At 46.9% G+C, this 14,005-nt stretch overlaps 1 protein-coding gene across 1 annotated transcript in view; it reads right to left on the bottom strand.

Annotated features, from left to right (window-relative positions):
• Nucleotides 1–14,005, bottom strand: part of GPC1 (glypican 1) — a 202,089-nt gene that overhangs the window by 112,108 nt on the left and 75,976 nt on the right. The window lies entirely within an intron of this gene.

Here is a 14,005-nt window from a genome sequence, read left to right as displayed (position 1 = left end):
TAAAGATGTGAGGAGTTTGCATGACCTCAGGGGTGGGGCTAAAAGTGCAACTCCACAGCCCCACTGAACTGTTTTCTTCATTTGATGAGCAGTGACTGAATAGGGTGAGAATAATGTAACAAAGGGAGATGAAAGCTACTTGCTTCAGTTGCAATTATTTTGAACTGCAATACAACTAGCTCCTTGAACCGGGCATATCCTATCTAGCCCACAGAAACCTTGCATTCTGCAAAGGTGAAAAGGATAAAAAAATGAATAAACAATGGGCCACATAATTTCTATCATATGTAATTTCATTTCCCCAGGACAGGACCTAGTGTTCTCTCCTGGGACAGAACAGTCTTTCAAAGTGAGCCAGCTTATCTGTTTAGAAACCATTGTGATAAAGCACAAGTAAAAACTCTTACATTAAAAAATTGGCAATTATTGCTAGCTCATTTCTAGAGGCCCAAATATTGCTACAGTTCTTGAATGGCATAGAAGTATTTTGGCAGCCATTGTGCTTTTTTGCTTTTGAAAATGGCCCCGAACGTACAAGATAAGCGGAATGAAATGAAAACAAAACTCTTGCGGCACCTTAAATGCTAACACACATTTATTATGGCATAAGCTTCTGTGGGCTACAGTCCACTTCAGAGAGCCACAAAGTGCTCTCTGTTGTTTGTGTGACAATAGACTGACACAGCTAACTCTCCTGAAATAGTTTAAACGATTTCCAAGTGATGCTCCCATGATTCACTTGCGCCCAAAAGATTGGCTGCTTGTTTGTTCTTGTGTAAAGAAAACACAAAGTGTAGCTAATTGGAGAATCAAAGTAAATTGTTGCACCTTAGCGATGGACAGTCTAGTAATGCTGCAAGAGCTAAGTTTCCCACTTCTTATTCCTCCTGCGACATTCATTGCAGCCCAAAGTGCCATATCATGCAAATGCTGTTTAAAAACTTCTCAAACTACCACTAAGAAGAGATGAACCAAGGTCTGGGCTGTAGCACTTCAAACAGTGGATATCAGCTGACGTGACTGAATCTTCCCCATACATTAAATCAATCAATCAATGCACATATAAAACTAGATGACAGGGAGAAGGGTCCTAGCTTAGCTGCTGCCATGATATGCTAGTCTTCTAAGTGGAGGGGGGTTTGTGTACAGAGAAGCGTTCAGCCATGTCACCCTCCATCTGCATTCTGAAGTCAAATAACCTGGACACATGATTACGACTGCAGTGAGAAAGAGGCCCGAGTCTCCGCAGTGCATAGTGGTGTCTTCTTATCTGCTCCTGCGCTGACAGAGTGTGGGAGATGAGTAAGTAATCTGTGCTCTGCAAGTCACAGTGTGCCATGTTCTCATAACAATGCTGCTGCTTTTGATCTCTTTCTGACAACTGGCAGTTGACAGTTTTTCTTTATCATGCTATCTGCTCTGCTGTGAGGAGGTGGCAGTTGAGAGAGCCGATTGGTCCAGGAACAGCAATCATTAAAGTGTCTGGAGAATTGGTAGCAACTTTCTGTTATGTGCATACAGTACAGAAGGGCAATTTTGGAACAGAAGCAACAGACACTGTCAGTTTCAAATAACTCAAATCTTGGAGGGTGTTGAGGTGCTGGAATAGCTTTATCCATTTGAACTACCAAAGATGGTTGCAAGAGGCAACATGCTTGCACTAATGATGCTATTGCTGAACATTACTTGAAGCTTTTCAAGGAGCAGAGAACTCCTTCTCGCTTACTTCAGTTCTGCTATTCCCCAGTCCTGTTCATCGTCACTTTTATTCTGATGTTCAGCTGCATTTAAAGAGCACTGTAAAGGTAGCACAAGGCTGCATTTACTTAGCAGATCTTCATTAATGGAAGCACATATGACAGTCTAGGCCTGTACACAAGGCAGTCAGTGGAACATTCAAAACAAGCCACAGTAGGATGCAGTGTATTGGTGAATGTTGCATGGACTGTGGCATGTGTATGGAACCTGTGGCCATCCAGGCTTGTAGCCCAACTTCCCGTCATTGCTGACCACTGGCCAGGTTGGCTGGTGCTGATGGGAGCTTGAGTAAAGCAGCATGTAGAGGTTCACAGGTCCCTTGTCCATAGACTTTGGGAAACAATTTGAACAAAGGGACGGGACAAGATGAATGCAGTGGTACAAAGGTTTTGCACCGGAATGAGAACCTTCCAAGGAAAGAACTTCAACGGCATCTACAAACAGCTGCCCTAAATAAGCACTGTTTTGCATGGTGGTTGTGTCTCCAGATTTCAAACAAATGGATATGTGTATTTAAAATTCACCAGGGCCTTTGGTAGGGATAGGAATGAAGTAAAGTTGTAATCCCAAAATTAAAGGGAACAGAAAGGGAACCTATGTTTCCCAGGTCCCAGCCCTAGAATTTCAGCTGCACAGCAATTCACCCTTTTCTATTCCCTCTCTGTAACTGACCAGATAATCATGGGAGTGGTAATTGAAAGGAGGGAGGGATCCAGCTTTTGAATCTCAATCCATCTTTCTGCTGCTGCATTTTGATAAAAGGGTGGTTTCTGAGTCCTGAATACTTTCATATTGCCACCTGCTGCTTGCTGTTAGGTTTGGTGATGTGGAAAGCCCTTGTCCAGAGATGGCTTCAGGACTGAAGAGGTTCTAGGAAAGCTGTCCTCTGTGCTTACCCCCATCCCAATTGTCCTGTAACTGGAGAACTTGCCAGGCGACAAAGGTGGAGCTAGCAGTAATGTTGGGGATGGGGCAAGGAGTAGATATGGCACTGAAAGGCATGCTGTGCAAAGCAAGGAGGAAGCCATTGCTTTAATCTCTCCCCATTAATAGGAGTTGCCTGCACAGGGCAATGTTTCCTGCCTTGCTGTTCAGCACGGAGAGGAGCTATTAGCAGCTACAGCAAGCCGGCGAGCCACCGGTTTAATTCTGCCCCAATGTAATGTTGCTTCTACATGGAGGGCAATGGTGAAGGATGAAATTGGTTTGAGGTTGCTACATAGCAGCAGCAAAATGAGAGGGAAAAGGCTTGTTATGTACTGAGTTGAATAGGATCCAAAATGCAACAGTCTGATTGGTCCTACAACAATAGGATTCAGAATGCAGCAGTCTGATTGGTCCACAGGAGCCACCCAATCCAGCTCCAGGTGGAAGTGAATCCGCAACCTGATTGGCCTACAGGAGAATCCCAGAATTAGCCAATAACATGGGGCCCATTGTGTAAATAATGTATATAAAGCAGACATTCTGGGGGTACTTCCATTCCTCCTCACCACTATGAGCTGAATAAAGAGCATGAAATCCACTCTCGACTCTGAGTATATTTCAAGGCCCCACCAGGGGTGTAGGCAGAGCACAGCGGTGTAGCTGCTGCCTGTCCAAAAGAGGCCAACATACATCACTGCAGAAGAAATAAATGTAAAATGCAGTAAATGAATTGCCAGTCCTCTTGGCAACATGCTGGCAGTGCATGGTTAAGAAGCCAAAAGAAGACGAGAAGCAAGATTTGCTGTCTTTGGGTGTGCTCCATCTCAATCCCCTTGCGGGCAGCAGCATCATTATAAATTATGTAAAATAAATAGATGCAAATTTTCGTATATCACATTTATCCAATATTGGTGCTGAAAGCATAATTGGAAAGGTGGCAGGGAGACCAAAGAAACTGTGATGATTGTAGGACACACTGTTACCAAGCAGCCATCTGCCAAAGAGCTGCTTCTTGGTAGGAGGTCCAGAGATTTGCGAATTCCGTCACTGCCTTCGCGATATCTGATCACAGCAGCCACTGTGCAGAGAGGCAAAACATGCTAATGATGTATTTAGCTCCGTCACTTAATAAGCTGGGTAAAATTCATTGATACTGATCTTGAGCGTTATGTGTTGCCTCATTTTTTAAACACTCCTATTTACAGGAGGAAACAAGCACCACTGGAAGTCAGCCAGCCCTGGGCCTCCTGGGTTAATTCTTTGCAACACCACAGCTTTGGATTATCAGCTAGCCTTTTTTAGCACAGATAGTCTAGAACTACAGAGACAACGGGCTGAAAATGAGAGCATGAATCCCAGCGTTTAAAGAATAGCAAGCTGCTGGCGTTGTTCATTGTCCAAGGCAAACATTGGCCAGTTTCCAATCCATATTCCTTGGAAATGCTCAAGGCAAAACGAAGCCACTGCTGACAAAGCCCAACTTCTGAAACAAAAACCTTCTTTGTCAGTTCTGTACAACGCACATAACAAAGGCCAATGACACTTAAGTGTTCTAACTGTGCAACCAAAATGAGCAGACTTGGTGGCAAGTAAAGAGGGTATCACCACTCTGCAGACAAATGCAGGGTTCAAGCAAATCAAGAAACTGGAAAATACTCTGTACCTTGTGAAAGTTATACTCACTGAATCCCTAGTGCAGTGGTACCTCGGGTTACATATGCTTCAGGTTACATACGCTTCAGGTTACAGACTCTGCTAACCCAGAAATAGTACCTTGGGTTAAGAACTTTGCTTTAGGATGAGAACAGAAATCGTGCTGCGGCGTGGCAGCAGCAGAAGGCCCCATTAGCTAAAGTGGTGCTTCAGGTTATGAATGGACCTCTGGAACGAATTGAGTATTTAACCCTGAGGTACCACTGTATTAGGTATCGGAAAAAATGGACTTGGAACTGCCCCCAACTACAAGACTGTTGTTCGTTCGTCAATGAATTTACTACTGACACTGAAGAACAACTGAAAACTAGGTAAGAAATGGTAGAGGAAATGAGCTACAAATCACAACCCCCGATTCCCAGATTTAGAATAATCTCCTCCGTTACACCAATCACAGCCACCTTTCAATCAGATGTCAAGTTCAAAAGCACTCAATTTCACATTAGGAAAGCTGTAAAACAGGTAGACGTGCAGTCAGGTTTGAGAATAGGGTAGAAAGCAACATTCAGCAAATGAGGAATCTTATATTCAAAATTAAGCATCAATAGAAAGGTAAAGGTAAAGGTAAAGGTAAAAGGACCCCTGACTGTTAGGTCCAGTCGTGGCCAACTCTGGGGTTGCGGCGCTCATCTCGGCTTATTGGCCGAGGGAGCCGGCATACAGCTTCTGGGTCATGTGGCCAGAATGACTAAGCCGCTTCTGGCGAACCAGAGCAGCGCACGGAAATGCCGTTTACCTTCCTGCCAGAGCGGTACCTATTTATCTACTTGCACTTTGAAGTGCTTTTGAACTGCTAGGTTGGCAGGAGCGGGGACCGAGCAATGGGAGCTCACCCCATCGCGGGGATTTGAACCGCCGACCATCTGATCGGCAAGTCCTAGGCTCTGTGGTTTAACCCACAGCGCCACCCGCGCCCCTAAAAGAAAGGTAGCACCAGGAGGTGGGGAATGTAGTGTCTCTAGCTTAAGACATTGTTTGCTCTGCTATTTTCGCAGAGGAAGTTCTGCAGAGGGTATTTTTCAACCCAGCAAATATGTGTGATACCAACAAACTTTTTTCTCTTTTAACGTGGAATATTTCTTTAGAAAGTATATTACAAGTTCTCACCTATTCTTCAGTACAAAACCACTTATCCTAATTCCTAATTCAATGAAAAAAATAACAAAGTAATTAAGAAATTTGAAAGAAGATTCAATAATAATATAAATATATTAATTGTGTATATTAAGTAATATTAACTATACTGGGAGCACTTTAATTAACCAGATGGAAATTTAATTTGGTGTGTGGGCCGTGGGTTCTGTGTAGATGTACTCTTGCAGCCCACTTAATCTGAGAGGTTGGACCAACCTGAATTATTCACTGCTTATGCCCTCTCCCTGTTTTGAGGTGATGTGTTCTATTCCTTTCAGTTTTTCGTGAAACAAAGCAAGCTATACAAATTCTGAGTAGGGGGAGGACTGTGTAATTTGATTCTATCTTATCAGCACATAAAATCGTCACAACAAAGTTCCATTTCCTCTGCTATTTATGAGATTCTTCTAGAAATCCAAGCTTACATTCATTGCGGTACCACTACAGTTCCAGCTCTACGTTTAAGAAGTTAAAACGTCATGAAAACATTGAAAAACAGAAATACACATAACATTTGTAAAGGTTTTAAGAACAGTTTCCTGCATGCTCTAGTTTGTGAGCGGAGAAGGAAATATATCTTTTATTTGCATTCCAAATCAACTTATAATGGATACATCTACAATCTGTGTACAATCAAACCCTCAGCAAAAAAACAAAAACAAAAAACACTTTCCATGCAGAATAACCTGCATATTGTAATTCTAGCTAAGCTTTGGACAGGGGGCAGCACATCTTAAAAACAACGAACAAACAACAGTTGAGAAAGCATCTCTTTCCAGTAAAAAGGAAAGACTATACATTTCGGTCCAATTTTGGCTACATTTGTTAGTACTGATGCAAATGTATCACCACGCCAGGGAAAAGGGAAACCATAGGAGAAAGAGGTGAGAATTTTGGCAACAGAAAGGCAAAAAAAGCACACCAGATATTCCTAATTACCCAGCCATGATTAGAATATTGGGAATTTCGCATCTACACTAGACTCTAGTAGCACTGGGAGTCTAAGGATCAAACTAGACTATATGTTAAAAACACGATCACATTTATCAACTATCGGAGAGGATCATGACATAGTGGGAGAGGAGCTGAAGCCCTTTTCCCAATGCCATTTTCCCAGTGATTTTTGTCCGAAAAAATGTCACAAGAGGAAAGGTTTAAACCCACTTCCTCTAGCCCCAGTCAGGAGCACCACAGCTGCAGTTTAAAATATATGCAGAAATGTGATCATATAACTAATGTTTTCTATAGATTGCCCTTAATAACAACCTCCCCTGAGCTTGGAACGTGCAAAAGTGTACATATCGCCTCTAGTCTGCTTGTATAATAATCTGACCTATCACTTCCAATGCTGAAAGCATCCTTACGGGTTTTAGCAAAATAAATGATGTAACAAGAAATGGGAATTACATGCCTGTTAACTAACCAGTAAGCTAAGCATGCTGGACTCTAATTTTGATTATGAGCAACAGAAATAAACCAGGGAAATCTGGGCAAACCACAAGGGGCCACAGCATCCCAGCTAAGGGATGCAGGAGAATATGACTGATGAGCTCTTATTATAGTAGTGGGTTTTTTGCACTCCAGGACTCATGTGCACAAATCCAGGAAGAGCCATGTTCTATTCCCTCAAGCTTATGGCTCAGCAGTTTAGAAAACCAGCTGCTCTTCGTAGCAATAAGTCTGCTGCTCCTTCCTTTCTTTTAAATAAAGGTGTTTACAGTCACCTGATTTTAACAACATCACACTGCTCCTTTAGCCAGAAATTCTAAAATTTGAAATACATTATATGTTCACTCACTTGAGTGTTGGAATTATTTGGTTATTTCCAACGAACCAGAGACCTGGATTTTGGTGCACATGTGGTATGAGATTCCACGGTTATGACAAAAACCTGAAAATAGGCTAATCGCTTACAAAAATGTCAAATCTTGAGGCACAAAATATATTTCGAAATACAGACCAGTATTCCCAAGCACAGCTCTAACCAAGTCAGTGTTGGGGGGGCAAATACCTCTTTAGAGGTATTTTGGGGGGAAAGGCGCCGACTTCCAGTTGAACCAATGCAATTACTTATTTCCTATTTATTTATTTACAACCCTATTTTAAAGCACACAAAAGTTAAAATTCTAAAACAGATTAAAATTGGCTCAACTTTCTAAGCATCTGGGTAGGCTTGTCTAAACAGGAATGCTTTTAGCAGGTGCTGATAAGAGTACAGTGAAGGGTGCAGAGTGTACATACAACAGTAAATGAAACTTCCATTCTACAAGCATCTCACCTACACAATTCAACTCTCTTTCTCTCTGATGTGGGGCAGTGTGTAGATATAACTAGTTTTCTACATTCTGTCTTGTTCTGTCAACATTCCTACTGCTGCAAGTACACTTGGTGTAATTTCATTAAACCTCTCGCAGGAATCCTGAAATCATACAGTGCAATAATCTCGCACCTTTTTTAAACACAGAAAAAAGTTATTATCCATTACTAGGGCCATAGGTAAAGGTAAAGGGACCCCTGACCATTAGGTATACCTCAAAAGCATCAGCTTACAAGAGCCCATGATCAAGGATATATATCAGTATCAGGGGATGATTAGCTGCTTGTGCTTAAAATGGTGCCCCTTCAGAGTTTGTGCGGCCCCACAAACCTCTGTGTGTGACAGAGCTCCTCAGACATGTCTGCTCTAGTCACTTGTAGAGTCCGACAGTGGCTGTCTGCGGAAGCGCTTCCAGCAAAGAAGTTCCTTAACGGAAACGCGTCTCCTGGACTCACGACGTGACAGCTTCCGGCGAAGCATAGGTCTCCCTGCAGTTGCTTCTGACACCTCCCCGCTATTTTTGCTCGAAGTGTCTCTCACCCCTTTCTCTCCCCTGCTGCTTCCTGCCTGGGCTGCTGCGTCTCTCTCAGCATTACTGAGATCCTCCTCCAGAGAACCCGCGCTCCCCCCGCTGGTCCCTGCTTTGGCTGTTGACTCTCTCCCAGTCTCTGGGAGCCCTACCACTTCCCTTTCCTCCGATGTCAGTTCCCTGACATCCACCTCCCCTCCAGGGCCCCCCTCTCCCCCGCCCCTACTCTCTCCTCTGGGCGGTGAGGAGCTGAAACCCCTAAAAGAATCCTCTTCATCTTCAGACGTCTCGAACATTTCCCTCCATCGGTCTTCGTTCCGACTCGCTGAATCCTCCTCCACCTCGGAATCAGCGAACCCCTCCAACTCTTCTTCTTCGTCGGTGGTGGCGAAGTATTCCCTCCGGAACCTCGCCACTGGCTGGGGTTTTCGAGGGAATCTCTGATGAAAAGTTTCAATCAAAACCTCGTCATCTACATCCTCTGCCCTGACCCAGGTGTTTTCCGACTCCGGCTCCCCTTCCCACATTACCAAATACTCTACTTGCTCTCCCTTCCACCTGGAATCGAGAATCTCCGCTACATGGTAGCTGTGTTCTTTTTCCTCCATAGCTGGTCCCCTATTGACCCTCCCCTCTCTGTCCCCTATATACGGTGACAGCAATGATCTGTGGAACACTGGGTGCAACTTCATGTGGTTCGGTAACCGGAGTCTGAAAGCCACTGGGTTGACCTGTTGCGTGACTTCAAATGGGCCCAGTCTTTTGGGTCTTAACTTCTTACAACCTCCTTTAAATGGTAACCCTTGGGTGGACAACCACACCTGGTCCCCCACCCTAATGCTTTCTCCTTCCCTTCTGGTTTTGTCTGCCTGCCTCTTATATTCCTCCTTCGCCCTGTTTAAATTAAGTTGGAGCTGGCGATGGATCGCTTCCATTTCTTCAACGAACTGTTCTGCGGCTGGAACGCTCCAGTTCTCCCCCTCCCCCCCTGGGAAGGCTCGGGGATGACACCCGTGATTGGCCAAAAAAGGGCTCATTCCCGTGGACACGTTCTCTGCATTGTTATAGGCAAATTCTGCCAACGCCAGCTTCTCCACCCAATCATTCTCTCTGTCATTCACATAACACCTCAAATATTGCTGGAGGACACCATTAGCTCTTTCCGCCTGCCCGTTGGTTTCTGGATGGCGGGCAGTGGAAAAATTCACCTCTACATGCAATAAGCTCATGAGCTTCCTCCAGAACCTGGAAGTAAATTGTTTCCCTCGGTCCGAAATCACCCTCAAGGGGGCACCATGCAATCTAAACACATTTTCCACAAACAATTTAGCGGTTTCTTCTGCTGTGACCGCATGTGAGCAGGCTATAAAGTGGGCCATCTTGGTTAACAGGTCTACCACAACCATAATGGCTGTCTTCCCTTTGGACCTGGGCAGATCAGTCATAAAATCTATTGCCACTGCCTCCCATGGTCTTTCCGGCGTGGGTAGTGGTTCTAATAAACCTGCCGGTGCCCGCCTCTCCCCCTTGGCTCGTTGACATCGGTCACACCCTCTCACATACTCCCGCACATCTTCCCTGACCTTGGGCCACCAGAATTCCCTGGTAACCAGCCACATGGTTTTGTGTTGCCCAAAATGCCCTGCTGTGGGGCTATCGTGCAGTTGCTTGAGTACCTTTTCCCTCAATTCCCCTTCAGGTATGTATAACGCTCCCTTGTAGTACAACGCCCCGTTTCTCTCCTCAAAACCCCCGGGTTTGTCTCCCTCCCTCCTGAGACCCCTGAGTTTGTCCTGGGCATATTCATCCTGCACCGTTCCCTCTATCAGTTCCCTTAGCCCCACCAATGCCGCCCCACACACCCAGCGGTCCTCGGGAATGACATGGGTCTCTTCGGGTGCACCCTCTCCCTCCAAATATTCAGGTTTGCGTGAGAGAGCGTCCGCCCTAACGTTCTCCGGGCCTGGTACGTAACAAATCTCAAAGTTAAATTTGGAGAACTCCTGGGCCCATCTCAACTGCCGTTGGTTGAGCACTCGCGCAGTTCTCCAATACTCTAGATTCTTATGGTCCGTGCGCACTTGCACCTTCTGTTGTGCACCAACTAGTAGGTGCCTCCATCTCCGGAAGGCCTCATAAATCGCAAGAAGTTCCCGGTCGTACACCGTGTAGTTTCTCTCAGATTTGTTCAGCTTTCGCGAAAAGAAGGCACACGGTCGCCACTCGGACCCCTCCTTCCCCGGCTGCAGAAGGAGCACCGCCCCTATGGCTCTGTCAGAAGCGTCTGTTTCGACCCTCAGCTTTTTTTGTAAATCCACATGTAGAAGTTGTTCGTCAGAGGCGAAGGCCCTTTTCAGTTCCTCAAACGCTCGCTCCGCCTCCCCCGTCCAAACAAACTTCTTTTTGCTGCTGAGACAGTCCGTGATGGGCGCCGTCAGGTGGGCGAAGTTTCGGATGAACTTACGATAAAAGTTTCCAAACCCTAGGAACCTCTGCACATCCTTCTTAGTCTTGGGTGTTTTCCATTCCAGCACCGCTTGAACCTTGCCGGGGTCCATGGCCAACCCCTTGTCTGACAAGCGGTACCCCAGGAATTCCACCTCCTTGGTATGAAACTGACACTTCTCCAGTTTCACCCACAGTCTGTTGGCTTGCAGCCTGCTCAACACTTCTCTGACGTCTCTCACATGTTGCTCCTCATTCTCCGAATACACCAACACGTCATCTAAGAAGGCCACGCAATTCTTGTAGAGCAAAGGCCCCAGTACATGGTTCATAAAGGCTTGAAAACACGCGGAGCCTGCTTGTAATCCAAAAGGCATAACGAGGTATTCAAATGCCCCCAAAGGGGTGAACATGGTGGTCTTCCATTCATCCCCTTTCCTTATACGTATCAGGTTGTACGCCCCCCTTAGGTCCAGCTTTGTAAAAATCTTTCCTTTTCGCACCCTGGTCAAAATATCATCAATCCTGGGCATAGGAAAAGCCACCGGCTCTATCACTGCATTTAGGGCCCGAAAGTCACATACCAGCCTCGGCTTGTCCGTGTTTTTTTTATCCACAAAAAACACTGGGCTACCCCCCGCTGCCTTGGACTCTCTGATGAAGCCTCTCTTCAGGTTCTTGTCAATGAACGCTCGCAACTCCTGCATCTCCCTGTCTGACATGGCATACAACCTGCCTACAGGAAGCTGTGCTCCAGGGAGTAAATTGATCTGGCAATCAAAGGGCCTATGCGGGGGTAGTTGGTCAGCTTCCTTCTCGCTGAACACGTCGCTGAGATCAGCATACTGTGGTGGCACCTTCCCCTTCTCCATCACTTCCGTCCCTGCTAGGGTGGCTTGGGCCCCTGCTGACCCCTTTTCCCCCCTGCAGTGTTCTAAGCAATGTGCGGAACCGAAGGAAACCACTCTTTGATGCCAGCCCACCAGCGGATCATGTAGGGCTAGCCAGCTCATTCCCAAAATAATGGGAGCGCCTCCCAAGGTGGCCACATTAAACGCTATCAGTTCTGTGTGCCTTGCCACCCTCATTATCATTGGGATGGTCTGCAAGCTGACGCCTCCTCCCAACAGTTCCCTGCCATCGATCGTGGTCACCTGCAGGGGGTTGCTTAAGGGGATAGTCTGTATCTGGTGTTCAGCAGCAAACTCCTTGCTCATGAAATTGCAGGAGCTGCCTGAGTCCAACAGCGCCTTTATTTTTAGGGGGTGTCCATTTTGCAACTCTAGCGACACTTCAATCACTAGAGCAGGTCGAGGAGCTTCTGGCACTGGCACTTGGGGAAGGGGCACTTTCACTGCTCTTTGGCCTGGCTGCAGTGCCCTGCTTGCAACCAGGCGTTGGCTTTTACCTGCTCCGTTTCTCCCTGCTCTTCCCCCTCAACAGTTCCCACCATCCCTTGCCATTCCTTCCTCTGGGGGCAGACTCTGGCAAAGTGGCCTGGCTGTTGGCAGAGATAGCATTTCCGGGCTCCCTTTCCCTCCTTCTTCGCCCCCTCACTGGGCTTTGAAACTGCGCGCGCGCGGGCTGTTCCGATTTCCATCGGCTCTGCCGGCGGGAAAGCTGGCTCAGGAATGTCTGGAATGCGTAACTCCTTCCAACGTTCCCCTCTCCCTTCCCGCCTCTCCAAGGCTCTTGCCTCCTGGCGCGCTCCAATAGTCAGCGCAGATTTGGTCAGCTGATCCATAGACACCGCCCCTGGGGTCCTGGCCAGCTCGTCTTTCACAGCTGAAGAAAGACCTTCTTCAAATAGCATCTGAATGGGTGCTGCCGATAAATCCCACCCCAATCTGTGAATCAGCATGGTAAATTCAGTCCAGTACTCACGGACAGATCTGCTTCCCTGCTTGCAAGCCATTAGCTGTCTGCGCACCACCCCTTCCTCAATATCGCTGGAAAACATGATATCCATTGCACGAAAGAATTTCATAGTGTCCTTCAGGATATCGTTGTGCGTTGCCATCAGGGGTCGAACCCAATCTCGCGCCCCCTTCTCAAGATGCCCAATTACGAAAGCAACTCGCGATTCCTCATCAGGGAACTCATCAAACTGCACATTCAGGGCATATTGCATTTCAGTCCTAAAGGCATGGTAATCCTTGGGGTCCCCCCCAAACTTCTGCACTAATCCTGGTACCTTTCTGGGGAACTGAGTGGTTCTCCCCTTCTTGTCTGCATCTTGAGCCCTCCTCTCCTCGAGCCTCGCCGTCTGCAGCGCAAGTTGGACCTCCAATGCTCGGTATCTGTCTTCCAAGCTTGGACCAGCTCCACCCCCTGCGGCTCCGGCTCCTGCTGGGTCGCTCATGATGCTTTCTCCTGCACAGGCAGCGTACAGAGACTGTCGGACTGCTATCAGGGGATGATTAGCTGCTTGTGCTTAAAATGGTGCCCCTTCAGAGTTTGTGCGGCCCCACAAACCTCTGTGTGTGACAGAGCTCCTCAGACATGTCTGCTCTAGTCACTTGTAGAGTCCGACAGTGGCTGTCTGCGGAAGCGCTTCCAGCAAAGAAGTTCCTTAACGGAAACGCGTCTCCTGGACTCACGACGTGACAGCTTCCGGCGAAGCATAGGTCTCCCTGCAGTTGCTTCTGACACCTCCCCGCTATTTTCGCTCGAAGTGTCTCTCACCCCTTTCTCTCCCCTGCTGCTTCCTGCCTGGGCTGCTGCGTCTCTCTCAGCATTACTGAGATCCTCCTCCAGAGAACCCGCGCTCCCCCCGCTGGTCCCTGCTTTGGCTGTTGACTCTCTCCCAGTCTCTGGGAGCCCTACCACTTCCCTTTCCTCCGATGTCAGTTCCCTGACAATCAGGGATAGAGAAGCAGTGTCCCCCTACCACCCAATGTTGTTGGGACTACAACTCCCATCATCCCTTGCCCACTGGTCATGCTAGCTTTGGCTAATAGCAGCTTAGGTCCAACAACAACTTGAGAGCCATCCCTGCTTTATGTTTTAAGGAGTCTCCAAAGTGATTGTATGAATTCAACGTTTCCTTTGCTGCTACCACCATTTATGTACAGCCTTCTCCCTGTACCACCCTTGCTCCTTGCAGCACCTGGCTTCTTGTTAGACTTGGAGCAGCAGAGGGGAACAAAGAGTGCTTTAGCCAGGAAAAATGGGGACAGAAA

The sequence above is a fragment of the Podarcis vaucheri genome, assembly GCF_965113315.1.
Source record: "Podarcis vaucheri genome assembly, chromosome: 5".
Classification (NCBI taxonomy): Eukaryota; Metazoa; Chordata; class Lepidosauria; order Squamata; family Lacertidae; genus Podarcis; species Podarcis vaucheri.
Note: the sequence above shows the minus strand (reverse complement) of the source record. Positions and strands in the feature narration are given on the sequence as shown.